The sequence below is a fragment of the Balaenoptera musculus genome, chromosome 16 (assembly GCF_009873245.2).
Source record: "Balaenoptera musculus isolate JJ_BM4_2016_0621 chromosome 16, mBalMus1.pri.v3, whole genome shotgun sequence".
In the NCBI taxonomy this organism is placed as follows: Eukaryota; Metazoa; Chordata; class Mammalia; order Artiodactyla; family Balaenopteridae; genus Balaenoptera; species Balaenoptera musculus.
The window spans coordinates 74,497,876-74,516,874 of record NC_045800.1 but is presented as its reverse complement, the minus strand read 5'-3'; the positions used below and the strand labels follow the sequence as shown (position 1 = coordinate 74,516,874).

The following is an 18,999-nucleotide window of genomic DNA, read 5'->3' as shown; positions in this document are numbered from 1 at the left end:
AGAAGATACAAGAAATGTTTAACAAAGACCTAGAAGATAGAAAGAACAAACAGAGCAGAACAATACAATAACTGAAATGAAAAATACACTAGAAGAAATGAACAGCAGAATAAATGAGGCAGAAGAACGGATAAGTGAGCTGGAAGAGAGCATGGTGGAAATCACTGCTGTGTACCAGAATAAAAAGAATGAAAAGAAATGAGGACAGTCTCAGAGACCTCTGGGACAATATAAGACACAATGACATTTGCATTATAGGGGTCCCAGAAGGAGAAGAGAAAGAAAAGGGCCTGAGAAAATATATATTTGAAGATATTATAGCTGAAAACTTCCAACATGAGAAAGGAAACACTCATTCAAGTCCAGGAAGTGCAGAGAATCCCGTACAGGATGAACCCAAGGAAGAACACACCAAGACACATATAAACCAAACTGACAAAAGTTAAAGACAAAGAAAAAAATATTAAAAGCAACAAATAACATACAAGGGAATCCCCATAAGATGACTGGCTGATTTTTCAGCAGAAACTCTGCAGGCCAGAAGGGAGTGGCATGATACATTTCAAGTGATGAAAGGGAAAAACCTACAACCAAGAATATTCTACCCAGGAAGGCTTTCATTCAGATTCAATGGAGAAATCAAAAGCTTTACAGACAAGCTAAAGCCTAGAGAATTCACCACCACAAAACCAGCTTTACAACGAATCCTGAAGGAACTTCTCTAGGCAGAAAGGAAAAGCCCACAACTAGAAACAAGAAAATTATGAATGAGAAAGCTCACCAGTAAAAGCAAACATAAAGTAAAGGTAGGAAATCATTCACTCACAAATATGATATCAAAACCAGCAATTGTGAGAAGAGGAGAGTATAAATGCAGGATATTGGAAATGCATTGGAAATTAAGAGATCAGCAACTTAAAACAATCTTGTATATATAGCGACTGCTATATCATAACCTCACGGTAATCGCAAACCAAAAATCTACAATACATACACACACAACAAAGAAAAAGCAATCCAAACACAACACTAAAGATAGTCATCACATCACAAGAGAAGAGAACAAAAGAGGAAGGGAAGAAAAAAGATCTACAAAAACAAATCCAAAACAAGTAACACAACGGCAGTAAGAACATACACATCGATAATTACCTTAAATGTAAATGGATTAAATGCACCAACCAAAAGACACAGACTGGCTGAATGGATAAAAAAATAAGACCCATATACATGCTGTTCACAAGAGACCCACTACAGGTCTAGGGACACATACAGATTGAAAGTGAGGAGATGAAAAAAGGTATTCCATGCATATGGAAATCAAAAGAAAGCTGGAGTGGCAATATCAGATAAAGTAGACTTTAAAATACAGACTGTTAGAAGAGACAAAGGACAGTACATAATGATCAATGGATCAATCCAAGAAGAAGATATAACAACTGAAAATATATATGCACCCAACATAGGAGTACCTCAATATATAAGGCAAATGCTAACAGCCATAAAAGGAGAAATCAACAGTAACACAATAATAGTGGGGGACTTAAACTCCCCACTTTCATCAATGGACAGATCATCTAGACAGAAAATCAAAAAGGAAACACAGGCCTTAAATGACACATTAGACCAAATGAACATAATTGATATTTATAGAGCACTCCATCCAAAAGCAGCAGAATACACTTTCTTCTCAAGTGCACACGGAACATTCTCCAGGATAGATCACATCTTGGGCTACAAATCAAGCCTCAGTAAATTTAAGAAAACTGAAATCATAGTAAGCATCTTTTCTGACCACAATGCTATGAGATTAGAAATCAATTAAAAGAAAAAAAATGGTAAAAAACACAAACATGTGGAGGCTAATAAACAACCAATGAATCACTGAAGAAATTAAAGAGGAAATAAAAAAAATACCTAGAGACAAGTGGCAATGAAAACATGATGATCCAAAACCTATGGGATGCAGCAAAAGTAGTTCTAAGAAGGAAGTTTATAGCTATACAATCGTACCTCAGGAAACAAGAAAAATCTCAAATAAACAACCTAACCTTACACCTAAAGCACCTAGAAAAAGAAGAACAAACAAAACCCAAAGTTAGTAGAAGGAAAGAAATCATAAAGATCAGAGCAGAAATAAATGAAATAGAGACAAAGAAAACAATAGAAAAGAACAATGAAACTAAAAGCTGGTTCTTTGAAAAGATAAACAAAATTGATAAACCTTTAGCCAGACTCATCAAGAAAAAAAGGGAGAGGGGTCAAATCAATAAAATAAGAAATGAAAAAGGAGAAGTTACAATGGACACCACAAAAATACAAAGGGTCATAAGAGACTACTACAAACAACTATATGCCAATAAGATGGACAACACAGAAGAAACGGACAAATTCTTAGAAAGATGCAAACTTCCAAGACTGAACCAGGAAGACACAGAAAATCTGAACAGAACAATCACAACTACTGAAATTGAAACAGTAATTAAAATACTTCCAACAGAAGTCAGGACTAGATGGCTTCACGGGCAAAGTCTATCAAACATTTAGAGAAGAGTTAACAGCTATTCTTCTGAAATTCTTCCAAAAAGTTGCAGAGAAAGGAACACCCCCAAAATCATTCTATGAGGCCGCCATCACCCTGATAGCAAAACCAGACAAAGATACCACAAAAAAAGAAAATTACAGGCCAATATCACAGATGAACGTAGATGCAAAAATTCTCAACAAAATACTAGCAAACCAAATCCAACAATACATTAAAAGGATCATACACCATGATCAAGTAGGATTTACCCCAGGGATGCAAGGACCCTTCAACATATGTAAATCAATCAGTGTGATACACCACATTAACAAACTGAAGAATAAAAACCACATGGTCATCTCAATAGATGCAGAAAAGCTTTTGACAAAACTGAACACTCATTTATGACAAAAACTCTCCAGGAAGTGGGCATAGATGGAACTTACCTCAACATAATGAAGGCCATATATGAGAAACACACTGCTGACATCATTCTCAATGGTGAAAAGCTGAAAGCATTCCTTCTAAGTTCAGGAAAAAGCCAAGGATATCCACTGTCTCCACTTTTATTCAACATAGTTTTGGAAGTCCTAGGCACAGCAATCAGAGAAGAAAAAGAAATAAAAGGAATACAAACTGGAAAAGAAGAACTAAAACTGCCACTGTTTGCAGATGACATGATACTATACATAAAAAATCCTAAAGATGCTACCAGAAAACTATTAGAGCTCATCAACGAATTCGATAAAGTTGCAGGATACAAAATTAATACATAGAAATCTCTTGCATTCCTATACACTAGCAATGAACAATCAGACAGAGAAATTAAGGAAACAATCCTCTTTACCACTGCATCAAAAAGAATAAAATACCTAAGAATAAATCTCCCTAAGGAGGCAAAAGACCTATACTCTGAAAACTATAAGACGCTGATGAAAGAAATCGAAGAGATACAAACAGATGGAGCGATATACCAAATTCTTGGATTGGAAGAATCAATACTGTCAAAGTGACTATACTACCCAAGGCAATCTACAGATTCAATGCAATCCCTATCAAATTACCAGTGCCATTTTTCACAGAACTAGAACAAAATTTTTAAACATTTGTATGGAAACACAAAAGACCCCAAATAGCCAAAGCAATCCTGAGAAAGAAAAACAGAGCTGGAGGATAGATCAATGGAATAGGATAGAAAGCCCGGAAATAAACCCACACACCTCTAGTCAATTAATCCACGACAACGGAGGCAAGAATACACAATTGAGAAAAGACAGTCTCTTCAATAAGTGGTGCTGGTAAAACTGGACAGCCACATGTAAAAGAATGAAATTAGAACATTCTCTAACACCATACACAAAAACAAAGTCAAAATGTATTAAAGTCTTAAATGTAAGGCCAGACTCTATAAAACTCTTAGAGGAAAACATAGGCAGAACACTTTGACATAAATCACAGCAATATATTTTTGGATCCACCTCCTAGAGCAATGAAAATAAAAACAAAAAATAAACTAATTAAACTTACAAGGTTTTGCACAGCAAAGGAAACCATAAATAAAATGAAAAGATAACCCACAGAATGGGAGAAAATATTTGCAAAAGAAGCAACTGACAAGGGATTAATCTCCAAAATATACAAACAGTTCATGCAGCTCATTATCAAAAAAACAAATAACCCAATCAAAAAATGGGCAGAAGATCTAAATAGACATTTCTCCAAAGAAGACATACAGATGGCCAAGAGGCACATGAAAAGATGCTCAACATCGCTAATTATTAGAGAAATGCAAATCAAAACTACAAATGAGATATCACCTCACACCAGTCAGAATGGCCATCATCAAGATATCTACAAACAATAGATGCTGGAGAGGGTGTGGAGAAAAGGGAACCTTCCTACACCAGTGGTAGGACTGTTAATTGGTACAATCACTATGGAGAACAGTATGCAGGTTCCTTAAAAAACTAAAAATGGAACTACAGTATGATCCAGCAATCCCACTCCTGGGTATATATCCAGAGAAAACCATATTTCAAACAGATATATGCACTCCAGAGTTCACCGCAGCACTGTTTACAATAGCCAGGACACAGAACCAACCCAAGTGTCCATCGAGAGGAATGGATAACGAAGATGCGGTACATATATACAATGGAATATTACTCAGCCATAAAAAAGAATGAAATAATGCCATTTGCAGCAACATGGATGGATCTAGAGATTATCACACTAGGTGAAGTAAGTCAGACAGGGATAAACAAATATATCACTCTTATGTGGAATCTAATTTAAAAAATGATACAAATGAACTTATTTACAAACAGAAATAGACGCACAGATTTTGAAAACTTACAGTTACCAAAGGGGAAATGTTGAGCAGGAGGGATAAAGCAGGAGTATGGGATTAACATATACACACTACTGTATATAAAGTAGATAACCAACAAGGACCTACTGTATAGCACAGGGAATTCTACTCAATATTCTGTAATAACCAATATTGGAAAAGAATCTGAAAATGAATATATGTATATGTATAACTGAATCACTTTGCTGTACACCTGAAACTAACACAGCATTGTAAATCAACTATACTCCAAAAAAATAAAATAAAAAAAAGAAAATGTGGGAAAAAAAGAAGCAAAAATTATCCCAAATAAACAACTTAACTCTACTCCTTAAGGAACTAGAAAAAGAACACACTGAGCCCAAAGTTGGCAGAAGGAAAAAAATAATAACGATTAGAGCAGAAATAAAGGAAATAGAGAACAGGAAAACATTAGAAAATGTTAATAAAACTAAGAATTGGTTCTCTGAAAATATAAGGAAAATTGACCAACCTTTAGCTAGACTAACCAAGGAAATAAGAGAGAGGACCCAAATCAACAAAATTATAAATAAAAAAGGAGACATTACAACAGATACCACAGAAATACAAAGGATCATAAGAAGCTATTACAAACAACTATATGCCAACAAACTGGACAACCTAGAACAAATGGAAAAATTCTTAGGAACATACAATTTACTAAGCCTGAATCAGGAAGAAATAGAAAATCTGAATAGAATTACTAGTAGGAGGTTTCATCAGTAATCAAAAACCTCCCAAGAAAGAAAATCCCATGACCAGATGGCTTCACTGGTGAATTTTACCAAACATTTAAAGAAGAATTAACACCAATCTTTCTCAAACTCTTCCAAAAAAAAATCAAAGAGGAAGGAACACTCCCAAACTCATTTTACAAGGCCAGCATTATCATGATACCAAAAGCAGAAAATGACACAACTAGAAAAGAAAACTACAGGCCAATATCTCTGATAAATATAGATGCAAAAATTCTCAACAAAATACATGCAAACAAAATTCATTAGCACATTAAAAGGATCATTCACTATGATACAGTGGGATTTACCCCTGGGATGAAAGGATGTTTCCACATTCACAAGTCAATCAGTGTGTTTCATCACATTAATACAGTGAAGGAAAAGAATCATATGATCATCTCAATAGAGCAGAAAGAACATTTGACAAAATTCAATATCCATTCATGATAAAAACACTTAACAAATTAGGTATAGAAGGAACATATCTCAGTATAATTAAGGCCATATATGAGAAGCCCACAGCTAACATCATCCTCAATGAAGGAAGATAGAAAGCTTTTCCTCTAACATCAGGAACAAGACAAGGTTGCCCACTCTCTCACCACTCCTATTCAACACAGTACTGGAAGTTCTAGCCAAAGCAATCAGACTAGAAAAAGAAAGAAAATCCATCAGAATTAGAAAGGAAGAAATAAAATTGTCTCTATTTGCAGATGATATGATTTTATATATAGAAAATCCCCAAGACTCCACCAAAAGCTGTTATAGTAGTCCCCCCACCATTATTTGTAGGGGATATGTTCCATGACCCTTAGTGGATGCCTGATTGTACTGAACCCTAAGTATACTTATTATGCTTTTTTTTCCCTATTCACGTACTAATGGGTGGATTGTGTCTACAGAATGGATACACTGGACAAAGGGCAGGATACTGTCCCAGGTAGGACAGAGAGAGATGGCACAAGACTTCATCACATTACTCAGAGCAGTGCACAATTTATAATTTATGAATTATTTGTTTCTGGAATTTTCCATTTAATATTTAAGACCATGGTTGACTGTGGTTAACTGAAACCACAGAAAGTGATACTGTGAATGAGGAGGGACTACTGTATATCTAATCAAAAGATTCAGTAAAGTTGCAGGATACAAAATTAACTACAAAAATCAGTAATGTTTCTATACACTAAGAATGAAATTTCTGCAAAAGAAATAAAGAAATTGATCCCATTTACAACAGCATCAAAAACAAACAAACAAAAATACTTAGGAATAAATTTAACCAAGGAGGCAAAATATCTCTACTCTGAAAGTTACAAGACACGGATGAAAGAAATCAAAGAAAACACAAAAATGGAAAGGTATACTGTGTTCATGAATTGGAAGAATTAATATTGTTAAAATGTCCATATTACCCAAAGCCACCTATGGATTCGATGTAATCCCTATTGAGATTCCAATGGCATACTCTGCATAAGTAGAAGAAACAATCCTAAATTACATATAGAACCACAGAGACCCAGAACAGCCAAAGCAATCCTGAAAAAGAACAAAGCAGGAGGCATCACTCTTCTTGATGTCAAGCTATGCTCTTCAGGTATAGTAATCAAAAGAGTATGGTCCTGGATAAAAACAGACAAATAAATCAATGGAACAGGATTGAGAACCCAAAAATAAACCCAAACATACATCAACTAATATTTGACAAGGAATCCAAGGATTCTCAATGGAAAAAAGACTTTAATAAATAAATGGTCCTCAAAATTGGATATTCATATGTCAAAAAATGAAACTCACAAAAATTAGCTCAAAATGGATTAAAGACTTAAATATAAGACCTGAAACTGAAACCATGAAACTCCCAGAAGAAAATATAGGAAAAAAGCTCCTTGACATGGATCTTGGCAATGATTTTTTTGCATATGACTTCTTAAAGCACAAGCAACAAAAGCATAGGAAATCACATATCTTATAAGAGATTAATAACCAAAATATATAAAGAACTCAAATAACATCAGCAAAAAACCAAATAATTCAATTAAAATAGGGTAAAAAAACCTAAACAACATTTTTCCAAAGAAGATACGTGACTAGTTCACAGATACATGAAAAGATGCTCACCATCACTAGTAATTAGGGAAATGCCAGTCAAAACCACAATGAGATATCACCTCATGCCTATTAGAATGTCCATCATCAAAAAGACAAGAGAAAAAAATTGCTTGCGAGGATGTGGAGAAAAATGAACCCTTGTGCACTGTTAGTGGGATTGTAAACTAGTGCAGCTGCTATGAAAAACAGTATGGAGGATCCTCAAAAGTTAAAAATAAAACTACCATATAATCCAGAAATCCCACTTCTGGGAATATGTCCAAAGGAAAAGAAAGCTAACTCAAAAAGATATTTACATCCCCATCTTCATAGCAGCATTATTTACAACAGCCATTACATGGAAGCAACCTAAGTGTCCAGTGATGGATAAATGGATTAAGAAATTGTTTTAGACATACAATGAAATATTATTCAGCTACAAAATGAGGAAATCCCGTCATTTGCAACAACATGGAAGAAGCTTTAGTGCATTACGCTAAGTGAAATAAGTCAGACAGAGAAAGACAAATATTGTATGGTCTCACTTACATGTAGAATCTAATTAAAATTTTAAGAACTCGTAGCAAAAGAGATGAGATTTATGGCTACCAGAGGCAGGGGTTGGAGGAGTGGGAATTGAAGGAAGGTGGTCAAAACGTACAAACTTTCAGTTATAAGATCCCCCCAGTACTAGTAAATAAGTACTAGGCATGTAATGTACAATGTGATAACTACAGTCATCACCACTGTATGATATATATATGAAAGTTATTAGGAGAGTAAATCCTAACAGTTCTCATAAAAAAGAGCTATAGCCATGAAAAGACATGTAGGAAACTTAAATGCATATTACTCAGTGAAATAAGCCAATTTGAAAAGGCTACATACTATATGATTCCAACTATATGACTTTCTGGAAAAGTCAAAACTATGGAACCATAAAAAGATCAGTGGTTGCCAGAGGTGGGGGAGAGGCAAGAGTGATACACAGGTGGAGCACAGAGCATCTTTAGGGCAGTAAAAATACTTTATATGATATTATAATGATGAATACATGTCATTATATATTTTTCCAAACCCACAGAATGTACAACAGCAAAGTAAACTCTAAGGTAATTGGTAGACTTTGGGTAATGACGACATGTCAATGTAGGCTTATCATTAATAACAAATGCGCCATTCTGGTGAGGGATCTTGATGATCAGGGAGGCTCTTCATGTGTGAGGGCAGGAGGGATATGGGAAATCTCTCACCTTCCTATCGATTTTGTTGTGAACCTAAAACTACTCTAAGAAAGATGAAGTCTTTAAAAAAAAATCCCAATGCCCTGAATAGAATCCTTTTCTTGAGTTTGGTGACTTTGAAATTCTAAATACTTCTACTCTTGGCTGGCCCTTGCTGCTATGTTCAATGTTCCTAAGGGCCAGGATTCAGTGTTTCAATGTTGAGTGTCCAGCTTCTGCTGGAACTCTGAATAGACATGACCGTGGTTCATGGTAATATCCCATTATGGAGGAGGCTGAGGAAGGGTGAAGGATTGAGTGGGAGGCAGCCCATGAGAGACACTTTTGTTTTCAGCTTCCAGCTTTCCCAAGGTGCCATTTTCTGTATTTGAGAATAACAGACTGCCAGAAGTGACAAAAATTAAGACTCAGAGAGAGTAGATGACTTGTCTAAGGTCATTCATCAGTGCCAGGATTGGAACTCAAATCTAAGTTTGTTAACTCTCACTATTCTCAATACTAACTCAATGTTAACTCTCAATATTCTCTCTGTTGTGGCACCTTTCACTGAGCTTCTTGCATGGTCAATGATGGGAAAGAAAGTAGAACTTGGTGGTCTTAAATATGTATCTCTCTTGATATGTTTTGTCATCAATAGGTTCAAATAATTCTGCTCCTACTATGTGTAGCATCCAAGATAGTATGGTCCTACTCTGCATTCTAAAGGGCCTGGCCAGTCTCCTTCTGTGTACTCCCAAAGCACCTGTGCTTTTCTTTTCATCGAGCAGCAATGCACTAAGGTAAGATGGGTCCCTCCTCCAGGCCCAAGGAGTGACCCATGGTATGTCTGAAGCAATCACAATCATCTCAATGACTGGCTTAGTTTTGGGCAATGAAATATAAAGATAAATCTGTTGGGGACTTGTGGGAAAGAATTTCCTCTCTGACAAGAAAGAAAAAGGCTTCTAATCAAATTCCTTTTTATACCCCAGGCAAGGGAGAGGCAGGGAACCTCTTGTTTACTTCCTGTCTTTTGATATTTTCATGATGATAAGATGCTGTGACAGCCATATTGTGATCATGAGACAAAATCAAGAGAATTGGAGAGAAGCCACTGCATTGTTGAATTGCTCAACTAGGGAACTCTCTAGTTTCATGCTTCTTTTTATGTGAAATAATAAGACCACTAATGGTTTTAAACATTCTACTACCTACAGCGAAAATCATTCAAGCTGATTTTGAAAACTTCCTGGAGGAGATGAGAACCAGGTCTTAAAAGACAGCAAGATTTACATAGGCAGAAAGGAGGTAGGGAGATCTTCTGTTGGAGGATAAGCTAAGGCAAAGGAATGGGAATTAGCTTGGCCCATGTGGCTGGTGGCGAGGGGACTCTCCAGGCTGCCATGGAGAATGCCAACTGGAATAATTGTCTCTTTCTCTGAACTCACAGTATTTACTCTTCATGTGTGTATATCGATTTGCAAATGTTTATTTGCTTGCAGAATTTTGTCCACAGGAGGAGAAAAGTGGTTGGCTCAGGTACCTGAGATATGAGAGGATAACGCAGTCTTCTTCCAGGTCTTCATCTGCTGGCCAGGCCCCACGGGCTTGTATTGGAGAGCGGCTGCAGGCAGAAGCCAAAGGAACTCCTCTCATAGGGTGTTGCGCGAGACCGACCAATGGCAGTGCTTCGGTTTCCGGGTAACTAGACTCCACAGAGCTATGGCAGTGTTGACACTGAGGACAGCACCAGCCAGCTATGGGGGCACCAGACGGTGGTGCACTGGGCCTCATCATCACCCCCTGGGGGGGGTCTGAGCAGCTGTGCGAGGTGAGTGGCCACTCCCAAGAGATTTCTCTCTGAGCTGCCACAACGCGGGCAGAAGCTGAGGGAGAAAGCCTACATGAACCACGCATGAATTCACTGGAGACAGTCCCTGAGACACAGAAATAACAGCATGAGACTCTGAGGGGACTAGAGTCCTTCACTCTGCAGCGGGGGCCTGATTCTATGAAATAGTCATCACAGTCAATGTGGCTCTGCTAGGATCCTCTGGCAAGTGAGGCTAGATAGGGTTTCTCACGGTCGGCACTATTGATGCTTTGGGCCAGACGACTCTTTGTTGTGACAGCCATCCTGTGCATTGTGGGATACTTAGCAGCACCCCTGGCTTCTACTCACTAGATGCTAGTGGCACTCCTTCTCCTGAGCTGTGACAAGTGAAGACCTTTACAAATCTCAAAATGTGACGAGGCATTTTGAGAACCATTGGTCCAGAGAAACATGGGAGGAAGTGTGCCTGTGCATGTGTATATGTGTGTGTGTGTGTGTGTGTGTGTGTGTGTGTGTATGAGAGACAGAGAGAGAGAGAGGGAGGGAGGGTGGGAGGGAGAGGGAGAGAGAGACAGAGACAGAGAGAGAGAGAGAGAGAGAGGTTGTGCATGAGAGAGAATATAATGTATCTGTTAGTTATTTACATTTATGTTTGTTGATCATTTAGATTTTCACCTTTTCACTTTAAAAAAGCTTCAGTAAACATTTCCTTAGTTTAATCTGTGTCAGCATGTTAAATTATTTTCTTGTGATAAATTCCTAGACAGAATTGCTTGGTGGAAAAGTGGCAAGCTTTAAGGCTTTTTATATATATTGACTAAATGACCTCTAGAAAGATTTTTCCAATTTAAATTTGACATTTCTTTTTAATCTTTACAGAATTTAGGACCTAGTTTTACACATGGTAGCTGTGGAATAAGTACTTTGTAGTTAGTTGATTGAATGTTGGTTGTGAGTTTCCATCCCTCTTTTTCCAACAACTATCTGGGTGTGTTGGTATATGACACTTCACAACAATTTCTATGTGGGCTGGGTCTGCAGAAGGAACTTATTGCTATATGGATTATTTCCTGTAGACCCATGCCTTTTAAAGTGTGGTTCTGGAACCCATGGTCACCACATGTGAATGTGTTAAAAATGCAAATTCTCTGGTCCCACACCTGGACCTACTTTGTGTTTTAAAATCCTTCCAAGTGATCTTCTGAAAGCTAAAATTTAAGAATGACTGTCTACAAACAATAAATGCTGGAGAGGCTGTGGAGAAAAGGGAACCTTCCTATACTGTTGGTGGGAATGTAAATTGGTACAGCCACTATGGAGAACAGTATGGAGGTTCCTGAAAAAACTAAAAATAGAGCTACCATATAATCCAGCACACCCACTCCTGGGCATATATCCAGATAAAACCATAATCTGAAAGGATACATGCACCCCAATGTTCACTGAAGCACTGTTTACAACAGCCAAGACATGGAAGCAACCTAAATGCCCATCGACAGAGGAATGGATAAAGAAGATGTGGTACCTATATACAATGGAATATTACTCAGCCATAAAAAGAATGAAATAATGCCATTTGCAGCAACATGGATGGACCTAGAGATTATCACAGGAAGTGAAGTAAGTCAGACAGAGAAAGACAAATATCATGTGATATCACTTATATGGGGAATCTAATTTTTAAAAAATGATACACATGAACTTATTTACAAAACAGAAACAGACTTACAGATATCGAAAACAAACTTATGGTTACCCAAGGGGAAACACTGGGGGGAGGGATAAATCAGGAGTGTGGGATGAACATACACACACTACTGCATGTAAGATAGATAACCAACAAGGACCTACTGTATAGCACAGGGAACTCTACTCAGTATTCTGTGATAACCTATATGAGAAAAGAATCTAAAAAAGAATGAATATATGTATATGTGTAACTGAATCACTTTGCTGTAGACCTGAAACTAACACAACATTGTAAATCAACTATACTCCAATAAAATTAAAATAAAAAAAAAAAGAATGACTGCAGCCGACAATAAAAATGAACAAACACTGCTCTCATCAGCATGAAAATTGCTATTTCCTAGACATTCCGTCTATCATGGCATCTCTCAGGTGGGAGCTGGGCAGCCTGCTCTTTGTTCATAAGAGATTGGGAGCCTTCACAATCTAAATGCATGTAATGCTATCTAACTCCATCTGGTGCCCTGGTTGGTCTCTGAGAGGCTCTTCCCCTGCCCACACCTTTACGTATACTAAGGCCCAACGCAGCCTGCCTGACAGTCCATGGCCTATGAGCCAACAGCTTGGATGATTAAATGAAGAATGATGCTTGCATGTTCAACCTCCTTTGCTAGATTGCTCATTAGACAGATAATGGCCTATCTTGGCCAGATATGAAGTCCATTGTAAGTGAGGTGGCCCATCTGTTCAGGGATGGATCTTATTAGTATAATCAGAGACCACGGGGCTCTGGCAGGCACCTTTGCCAGACGGAAGAGCGGCAAAGTCCCTGGGGCTGAACTGCATGGGTGGATGTGAGCAGAGTAGAGGAGATGGTGGGGGGTTGCACACACCTTCCAAGGCTGAGTCACTCAGTCCTCCACATGGGACAACCCCAGGGCATCCAGATGCCTTCCCAAAGTGTAGAAGACACAAAGCCAGGAGGTCAATTTGGAAGGGAACTGCTGCAGTTGGCAGAGACCTTGGTGCTTGAACTCACACCTGGTTCCCCTCCTCCTCTGTCAGAAATGAGTTTCTGTCTAACAGCTCCTGACATCTGTAATCCCTGGGGCTTGCAGGAGGGTGTGTGTGTGCAGTTCCTTAATTAGACTGCACCAGCTCTTATAGGCAGGGGCTGTGCCTGTCACTACATGCTTAGCTTTACTTACAATGGGGAATTTTAAATGGGACTGACTGCACTCTAAATGCTCATGCACTAAGGTACCCCATCTTCAGGTTTCCAAGGGAACATTGGGTGGTCCTGCCCACAAGACACATGCTTCTGAGAAGCTGACTATGTAAGGGATTGAAAAACTTAATGAAAAACAATTAGTCAAAACTCTTCATTGGGGTCAGTTCCAGCTACTGCTTTGTAACTGAGAAGTTTTAAAATGGTGAAATGCATCATTATTCATGTCTGGCATCTTTATCTCAGGTTGATAGCAGCCTATCTGGTGACGAGTTCAGAGAGTCAGCAGCTCAAGGAGATGGGGTTAAATTCTAAACAAGCCAGGAAGCTTTACATCCCCTCTGGCTGGGAGGCACCAACTAGTGAAAATAATCCCATCTTATTTAAGCAGCCCAGCTCAGTGAATAAAGCAGCCATTCTAAGGAAATGGGTGCTGGGGTTACAGCAGTAATAGCTGAAGGGGGAGTCAAAATAAAATGCTCACCGTCAGAAAACACATTTGCATGACTGGATGCCTCTGTATCTGTGAGTAGCACAGCCTGGCATGAATGGAATGCGCTGGAATGAAGAAGAATCCTAGGGGTCCTTGCTGAACCTAACAAGAGTGAAGGGTGATCAACTGTCCTGGTTTTAGCAATCGAAGTCCGTGTCCCTAGAAGTCCCCCAGTCCCTGGCAAACCAAGATGGTGGATCACCCTACCTGGCTTCTGGAGGTCTTGACTCACACTCTCTTCCCAAAGAAGTCCTTCAGAGATGGCTGAATTCCTCATGAGATACATTTTAGGCAGCTCTGGAAAATAAGAAAGCCAAGTCAGCTGTTTTGATCTGAACTTTGCTTCTCCCTATGAAGTGTGTGCTCAGCGTATGAAGATTTTATATGTTTTTCCTACCTCTCAGATCTAAGGCCAGGAAGCAGCAGGTATGGTGGTCCTAAAGGGGGGCAGCTACTCGTGTTGGAAGTAGAGTCTGTCTCAACACTGGAAGCCAGACTTCCCTAGGTCCCTTGAGGCTTTTCCAGGTGCCTGCCCTTAACTTCTGGGGTTTCAGCAAGAGGTATTAGGTGAGGTGAGGTGTCACAGTGGGGGATGTGTATTATAGTGTTTCAAGAAGTTTCGGCATCTTTCCCACTCAGTTACTTAGGAATGATGAGTCACCTCTCTCATCCCTAGGATTCTGGTCAGGCATGTTTTCCTTTAAGGGCTTATCAATGCCATTTTGGAGTTTTGACATTGTCTGGCTACAAAGTCTAAAGTTCTGAAAAGCACTTAGTTCCAGAATATTTGAAAACAGAACAGTAGAATGTGTTGAGAGTATGGTTTCTGGAGTCAGACTTCCTGGGTTTGAATCCCATTTCTTTCCCTTTTTAGTATGTATGACCTTGGGCAAGTTATTCAAATTCTCTGACCTTAGTTTCCTTACCTATAAAACAGGGATAGTAATGGTGTCTTTCTCATAAAGTTGTTGTGAGAATAAAATGAGCTAATTTATAAAACAGTGATTTTTTTTAATTAAAAATATCTCTTCCAGCTTTACTGAGATATAATTAACATTAACGTTGTGTAAGTTTAAGGTGTTCAGTGTGTTGATTTGATATACTTATATATTGCAAAATGATTACCACCATAGCGTTAGTTAACACTTCCATCACGTCATTACCATTTCTTTTTTGTGATGAGAACATTTAAGACTTACTGTCTTAGCAACGTTCAGGTATATAATACAGTGTTATTAACGATAATCACCATGCTGTACATTAGATCCCTTCGAACTTATTCAATTTTTTTTTTTTTTAGTTCTAAGAAATTTATTATTTAACTCTTTCCATATGCATATTAAGGTAGCGTTAGTTTATTACTTACATGAATTTATATTTTATAGATTTATAATATCCACAACTGAATTTGCAAAGGGGTAATTTATAACTCAAATTTAATTTCTACATGATTTACAACAGCCATCAAGATATTAGAGTTATCATAAATATCTGATATAAACTAACAAATTACTAACATATTATAATGCCATAAAATCATTTATTTTAACAATTTTTAATTAATAGTCAAGGTACACTAGAAAATACTGGGATTCTGAATCTGACAAATGTGGATGAAAAATATGGAACGCTTCATGAATGTGCGTGTCATCCTCGTGCAGGGGCCATGCTAATCTTCTCTGTATCATTCCAATTTTAGTATATGTGCTGCTGAAGAGAGCACCTTATTTATCTTGTGACGGACAGTTTGTACCTGTAGCATAAGCCCTGACAGTTGGTTTTTCTTTTTGTGATGCGAGTGTCTGACTTAAGCTTTGATTGCCAAGGGAGCCACTTCAAAGAGGCATCCACTTCAGAGACAGCTATCTCTTATAAACACCTTGCCAGCCACATGACTAGATAAAGAGCCAGGCTGAGCTGCCCCCAACTGCCCCAGGCTCCTCTGTTTCAGAGATTTAAAAAAATAACAGCTTGGGCTTCCCTGGTGGCGCAGTGGTTGAGAATCTGCCTGCCAATGCAGGGGACACGGGTTCGAGCCCTGGTCTGGGAAGATCCCACATGCCGCAGAGCAGCTGGGCCCGTGAGCCACAACTACTGAGCCTGCACGTCTGGAGCCTGTGCTCCGCAACAAGAGAGGTCGCGATAGTGAAAGGCCCGCGCACCACGATGAAGAGTGGCCCCCGCTTGCCGCAACTAGAGAAAGCCCTCGCACAGAAACGAAGACCCGACACAGCCAAAAATAAATAAATAAACTTGAAAAAAGGCCACAAGCAAAAATTGTATATATATATAAAAAAATAACAGCTTTATTGAGACATAATTCACATACTATAAAGTTCACACTTTAAAGTATACAATTCAGTGGTTTTTAGTATATTTACAGAGTTGAGCAACCATCACCGTGATCTATTCCAGAACATTTCTGTCATTCCAAAAAAAAATCCCATACCTATTAGCAGTCAGTCCCAATTCCCTTTCTCCCATCCCCTGGCAATCACTAATTGACTTTAAGTCTCTACTTATTTGCCTATTAGGGACATTTCATATAAGTGGAATCATACAATATGTGACCTTTCGTGTCTGGCTTCTTTCACTTAGCATAATGTTTTCAAGGTTTGCCCATATTGTAGCTTGGGTCAGTATTTACTTCCTTTTTACTTCTGAATACTATTTCATTGTATTGCTAGACCACATTTGTTTATCTACTCATCAACTAAGGAACACCTGAATTGTTGAAAATACTCTTTTAAAATTACACAGCATAAAACAATCCCACATAATGTATATGTGTACTAATAATGATTGCTAATATTTATTGAGCACTTACTATATACCAGGGGTTGTTCTAAATGCTTATATGTTTTACCCCATTTAATGTTCACTTCAAACCTATGAGGTTGCTGTCACTATTATTCCCATTATTTTTATGAGGAAATTAGGAAATAGGGAGATTAAGTAACATATCTCAAGATAAAGAGCTAGTACGTGATTCAAACCTAGGAAGTCTGTCTGCAAAGCCTGCACTTTATTTTTCATTAAAAATTATTATATAATAAAACTGACTTTTTGGGGGGAATATACATTTCTATGAATTGTAACAGACACTGCCACAATCAGATAAAGAACTATTCCATAACACCAAAATACTCTTTTACATCCATCTTACCTGTTGGAGGAGGTCATTGAGAGGATGTGACAGCTGGTTTCAGAGATCTTGATTGATTTCAATAACTGACCATTTGGGCTGCTTGTTTATTCTCTTCCCACGTTTTAAATTCCCATTCTGTGTTTTAAATTCACCAATAAAAAGAAGGCCCTTGAAACCCTAGGTCCCCATACTTGATCCCAATAAAAGCAGAACCCTAGGCCTGCTGCCTCTCTTTCTCTACCCCTGACTTCACTGTGCGGCCCGAGGTGTGCTGTGTAATTTCCAGAACCTTTGAATAATAAACCTTTTTTCCAAAGTTTCCTGTTGGTTATTGCTGAGGGCATCTTACAATCATGATAAGAACCACAAGGGTCCAGCAACAACACTAGTTACTGATAGGCTGAGACCGGCATAAAACAGTACTCTTGACCAAAATCTCCCCATTTCTCCTACCTCTCAGCCCTTGGTAACCACCACTCTACTCTCTGTTTCTATGAGTTTGGCTTTTTTAGATTCCACGTAAGTGTTACCATGCAGCATTTGTCTTTCTCTGACTTATTTCTCTTAGCATAATGTTCTCAAGGTCCATTCATATTATCTCAAATAGTAGCATTTCCTTCTTTCTCATCAGTGAATATTTTTCCATTGTGTATATGTATACTACAACTTCTTTATCAACTCATCCCTTGAGGGACACTTAGGTTGTTTCCATATCTTGGCTACTGTGTGAGTAATGCTCCAATGAACATGGGAGTGAAGATATCCCTTCAAGGTCCTGTTTTCACTTCCTTTGGATACATACCCAGAAGTGGAATCACTGGATCATACAGTGGTAGTTCTATTTTTAATTTCTTGAGAAACCTCCATACTGTGTTCCATAGTGGCTGCAATAATTTACTTTCCCACCAACAGTGCACAAGGGTTTCCTTTTCTCCACATCCTCACCAACACTTATCTTCTGTCTTTTCAGTGACAGCCATTCTAACAGGAATGTGGTGATAGCTCATTGTGGTTTTGACTTGCATTTCTCTGTTGATGAATGATGTTGACCTTCTTTTCATGTATCTGTTGGCCATTTGTAGGTCTTGTCTTCTTTGGAAAAATGTCTACTCAGTTCCTCTGCCCATTTTTAATCAGATTTTTTTCTGCTATTGAGGTGTATGAGAACTTTATTTAGATATTAACCCCTTATTAGATATGATTTGCAAATATTTTCTCCCATTCCACAGGTTTCCTTTTCATTTTGTTAGTGTTCATTTTGTTGAAAAGAAGCATTTCTTTTGCTGTGCAGAAATTTGATGTAGTTCCACTTATTAATTTTTGCTTTTGTTGCTTGTGCTTTTGGTGTTACATACAAAAAATTTCTGCCAAAACCAATGTCAAGAAGGTTTTTCTTATGTTTTCTTGTAGGAGTTTTATTGTTTCAAGTCTTATGCTTAAGTATTTAATCCATTTCAAGTTAATTTTTGTGAGTGGTGTAAGGGGTTCAATTTCTTTCTTCTACATGCGGTTATCCAATTTTCCCAGAACTATTTATTGAAGAGACTATCCTTCACCCATTGAGTATTCATGGCTTCCTTGGGAAATATTAGTGGACTGTATATGCTAGGATTTATTTCTGGTTCTCTCTTCTGGTCCATTTGGTCTATATGTCTATTTTT

The 18,999-nt window shown here is 38.0% G+C and overlaps 1 long non-coding RNA gene and 1 other non-coding gene across 2 annotated transcripts in view; both read right to left on the bottom strand.

Annotated features, from left to right (window-relative positions):
• LOC118882442 overlaps positions 1-18,999 on the bottom strand; it is a 418,725-nt gene that overhangs the window by 61,074 nt on the left and 338,652 nt on the right. Inside the window, exon 3 of the long non-coding RNA XR_005016769.1 lies at positions 14,398-14,487. This is a non-coding gene — a long non-coding RNA (uncharacterized LOC118882442). The remainder of the gene's footprint in view (positions 1-14,397; positions 14,488-18,999) is intronic.
• Positions 15,807-15,913, bottom strand: LOC118883143. Its single transcript, XR_005016934.1, has one exon. It is a non-coding gene; the product is annotated as a U6 spliceosomal RNA (small nuclear RNA).